The following is a 5,335-nucleotide window of genomic DNA, read 5'->3' on the forward strand; positions in this document are numbered from 1 at the left end:
TTCGAAGTTAGAACATAATGTTAGTGGGGTGTAGCTGTAGTAGTAGAAGTTGAATAAAAATCCTCTACTTTCACCTCTGCAGGTCCATCCTCTCCTCCCACTCTCTCATACAATTATAATGCTTCCTTCTGTCCGGTACATAGCTACTATCATTATTGCAGCTGCTCCCATGACACACACACACACACACACACACACACACACACACACACACACACACACACACACACACCAGCATCAAATCCCTCAAACTGTAATTCTAATCTAGCCTCTACCACACAACAGGCTACCACAGTATCCGTAGGCCTAAACACCTGACTGACATTTAATTCAACTGAATTCTGAATTTATAATGGAGGAACATTAATGTGATATCCATTTTCACAGTGAAAGTAAAGGGTGTTGTTGGCTGCCCCATCCCCATTGAACCCATTGAAAAACATAGTGGGGTTTGCATGCCGTGACGCGCATCTGGCGCACTGTGACGGAAACCGCCCGGTCATCATGCATGGGATATGAGAGATTATGCAGAGACAGTGGGAGGGAGGCTCATGACACAGTTCTAAAAATGTTGACATGCACCACCCACTGATAGTGTTTTGCTGTAAGAGGCATCCTCTTGAGCAGATGGGCTGGGTCCTGTTCGTAGGAAAGTAGCTCAATAAAACCAAAGTGGACTATAAGAGTCTCTCTCTCTCCCTCTCTCCACCAGTGGCAGGTCCAGAATATTTTGAATGGGGTGGCCAAGGTGGGGCACAGACCCAGTTTAGTGGGGCCATAACATTTTGATCCTTAATCGATGCAAGGTGGATTCTTTCAATATAATTATGATGGTTCAACGCATTAAATACTTCAGCTTAGGTTTGGTACATTTCCCTGTTCAAATAAATCATAAATAAATTCCAAAAGTCTTGCTACAGTGTTTGCATTAAAAAATAAGCGCATTAGCATAAAGCAGTTAATTCACTTGAAAGTGCCATCCAGAGTGTGAATTATACTACGACATTTGGGGGTCTCAATTTCTTTAACGGGACCGCCTATGTGTGCGGGCACTTTTTTATGGGCTTTATAGTAAAGACATTTAATTTTAACTGTAAAAATGTTTGACCTTTAAAGTGTCAGGAACACAACCAGTCATGATGTTTTCATCTGGTTGTCAAACAAATCACTTAAAAAGTAGGTTAAGTAGGTTACCTGCGCACGTTTGTCTACTCCAAAATAAGTCCAGCATCCGACCAGTGCGCTGTGCACCCACCATTTGAATGGAAAGGGACATCTATTACAAACACCATAAGTGTAATGACATTCGGCCTACAAAGTGGCACGTATTCATGGATGCCAAGGGAAGCCAGGCTTCCCCAACAATGTTAACAATACAAATTAAAATAAACGTATTATTTATCATTCTTGTCTATCCGTGTTTCATAATTTTCCACCAATTCACAAGAAGCTGAATCTATTTCACCAGAGAAAGCATCCAAGCGAGTCATACTCTTTTTGGCCAGACAGCATTAGATACATGGGGTACACATATTAAGACAGAGGGGCGCTGTTTCACTCACTCAGATGCTTTCTCTGGTGAGATAGATGAGTTTTGCTGTCGGTGTGCGTCTTGTTCAAAATTATCAATATATTCAGAGGTGACCTATCAGATCTCAGAATTTCAGAGGGGGCCACTAGATACGATCTAGCTAATATGCAAGTAAGTCGGTAGGCTACAGGATTTGATTAGATTAAATTAAACCTCACCAACTGCAGTGTGATAACTGTGATGAATAGCAGCCTAGTGTTGATGGCAGGAAATCAGTCAGCCTTACTGGTATTGACTTGTTGTGTTCCATCATCACTGAGGCAACTCTCCAGTCCCACAACAAAGTCCCTCTCTCCCTCTAGAGTTAAGGGTACATCTCAATTGTCTAAAGTGGCTTCCTCTCCTCGTCTTATTTCTCAGCACTGTGGTGAAAGTGCATGACAGGTGCGAGCAAATACCTGGTGGACTTCCATTATATAGCTTTCACCAATCCTGTCCATAGATTCAGCGTGAATGAAAGGGAGGAGGAAAGGCTGCCACTTCAGACCATTGAGATTCATCCTAAACCTAAATGGAGCTTCACCCCGAGGCTCTGGCCACGATTGTGACTACATCATGAGGAGTGAGGACTGCTGAGGACTGCTGCTCTGAAGCGAAGCACCAAAGAACAGACTCACGCCTCGGTGAGCAGCAATGAATGTGGGTATAACTAACTATTTTCACAGAACTGTTTTAATTTGGCGTCTACTGGACTCCGGTGTAAACTGCTTTCTCGGTTGTTATGGTGCCACTGAGGTGGATTGTTGTACGCTGTCAGGGTTGAGTTTGGTCAAATGCACAGACACAGGCATGCACGCATGCAGGCATTTTCACACCCACACACATACAACACACACACATAGGTTGTGGGGTGGGTGGGCAGAGAGTGTGCTTTGGATCTGCATATCAAACAGCAGATCAAGGCTAGTTCCTTCATGGCTAAGGAGTAAATTGTGGCAAGACACATTTGTTCAGTGTATTTCATGGTTCCCATAAAAACCTAGCTCCATGAAATTTGGTAACCAGCCCTCTACCACATTTGAATGAGATTGGATTGGAAAGTAAGTGCAATTACAACTGTAATCCTCTTGGGGTCCCTAAAGTATGGCAAACTGCCAAGAATCAACATTGTGCAGATGATGGAATTTATATACTTAGCTTTATTACGTTGAGCCTAATTCGTTCAGGGTAGTGTTTTATGACTTCTTCTTGCTCAGATAAACCTAAAATATCCTAACTGATATTCTCTTCTAGTTCTTCTGACTGCTCTGTCCACTCTTTTCACAGTACTTATTTATCATAAACTCATTAACATTTTTTCCTTTATTGTCCATAATTATTTTCCCCCTTTTCTGTTCCCTTTTCCATCTCTCTCTCTTTTCCTCTCCCTCTCCCTCTCTCATTCATTCTCTCTGTTTAGATTGCTGTCATGGACACAAAGTGAATGGCTGTCTGTCTTTCCATTTAGAGTGTGAGCCAGTGTCTGATCACATCACACCTCTCCACACTTCAATGACACCCTGGGTCCATTGTATATAAAGCCATCCCACTGGGCTTTACAGCAATGGCCAGCTAGCATGTGGTCATATACAAATACAGATTCAAACCCCGGTATACACAGACAAACGGACGGACGGGCGGATGGACACACACACACACACACACACAGAACATTCCTGCTCACACACATAAAGGTATCTCACGGTGCTTTAGATGAATGGCCAACTGTCAGCAGGAGGGTGAGTGGTGTTGATTTTGGGGTTCCTAGGGGCAACCACTATTCATCAACATTACTACCAACTGAACAGACAGACACAATGACACACAGACTCATAATCATCACTACCATCATCAATATCACATCATTATTTTTGTCATTATAATCATCAACATCGGCATCATTTTTATATTTATTTTTTTACCAAATCTCCATACTTATGGGCTACAGTTGTTTAACCATAACCTACACTGAACAAAAATCTAAACACAACATGTAAAGTGTTGGTCCCAAGTTTCATGAGCTGAAATAAAAGATCCCAGAAATGTTCCATATGCACAAAAACCGTATTTATCTCAAATTGTATTCCCAAATATGTTTAAATCCCTGTTAGTGAGCATTTCTCATTTGCTAAGATATCCATCCACCTGACAGGTGTGGTATATCAAGAAGCTGACTAAACAGCATGATCATTACACAGGTGCACCTCGTGCTGGGGACAATAAACGGCCACTCTAAAATGTGCAGTTTTGTCACACAACACAATGCTACAGATATCTCAAGTTTTGAGGGAGTGTGCAATTGGCATGCTGACTGCAGGAATGTCCACCAGAGCTGTTGCCAGATAATAAAATGTTAATTTCTCTACCATAAGCCGCCTCCAATGTCATTTTAGGGAATTTGGATGTACGTCCAACTGGCCTCACAACCGCAGACCACTTGTATGGCGTCGTGTGGGCGAGCAGTTTGCTGATGTCAACGTTGTGAACAGAGTGCACCCATGGTGGCGGTGGGGTTATGGTATGGGCAGGCATAAACTATGGACAACGAACACAATTGCATGTTAAAGATGGCAATTTGAATGCACAAAAATACTGTGACGAGACCCCGAGGCCCATTGTGAGGCCCATTTTTTTTAAAGGTATCTGTGACCAACAGATACATACATGTATTCCCAGTCATGTGAAATCCATTGATTAGGGCCTAATACATTTATTTCAATTGACTTATTTCCTCATATGAACTGTAACTCTGTAAAATCAATGGAATTGTTGCATGTTGCTTTTATATTTTTGTTCAGTATACATATCAAATCAAATTTTATTGGCCACATGCGCCGAATACAACAGGTGCAGACATTACAGTGAAATGCTTACTTACAGCCCTTAACCAACAGTGCATTTATTTTTAATAAAAAAGTAAAATAAAACAACAACAACAAAAAAGTGTTGAGAAAAAAAGAGCAGAAGTAAAATAAAATAACAGTAGGGAGGCTATATATACATGGGGGTACCGGTGCAGAGTCAATGTGCGGGGGCACCGGCTAGTTGAGGTAGTTGAAGTAATATGTACATGTGGGTAGAGTTAAAGTGACTATGCATAAATAATTAACAGAGTAGCAGCAGCGTAAAAAGATGGGGTGGGGGTGGGAGGGCAGTGCAAATAGTCGGGTAGCCATGATTAGCTGTTCAGGAGTCTTATGTCTTGGGGGTAGAAGCTGTTGAGATGTCTTTTGGACCTAGACTTGGCACTCCGGTACCGCTTGCCGTGCGGTAGCAGAGAGAACAGTCTATGACTAGGGTGGCTGGAGTCTTTGACAATTTTGAGGACCTTCCTCTGACACCGCCTGGTATAGAGGTCCTGGATGGCAGGAAGCTTGGTCCCAGTGATGTACTGGGCCGTACGCACTACCCTCTGTAGTGCCTTGCGGTCGGAGGCCAAGCAATTGCCATACCAGGTGGTGATGCAACCAGTCAGGATGCTCCCGATGGTGCAGCTGTAGAATTTTTTGAGGATCTGAGGACCCATTCCAAATCTTTTCAGTCTCCTGAGGGGGAATAGGCTTTGTCGTGCCCTCTTCACGACTGTCTTGGTGTGTTTGGACCATGATAGTTCGTTGGTGATGTGGACACCAAGGAACTTGAAGCTCTCAACCTGTTCCACTACAGCCCCGTCGATGAGAATGGGGGCGTGCTCAGTCCTCTTTTTTTTCTTGTAGTCCACAATCATCTCCTTTGTCTTGGTCACGTTGAGGGAGAGGTTGTTAT

Source organism: Coregonus clupeaformis, chromosome 35 (genome assembly GCF_020615455.1).
Source record: "Coregonus clupeaformis isolate EN_2021a chromosome 35, ASM2061545v1, whole genome shotgun sequence".
Classification (NCBI taxonomy): domain Eukaryota; kingdom Metazoa; phylum Chordata; class Actinopteri; order Salmoniformes; family Salmonidae; genus Coregonus; species Coregonus clupeaformis.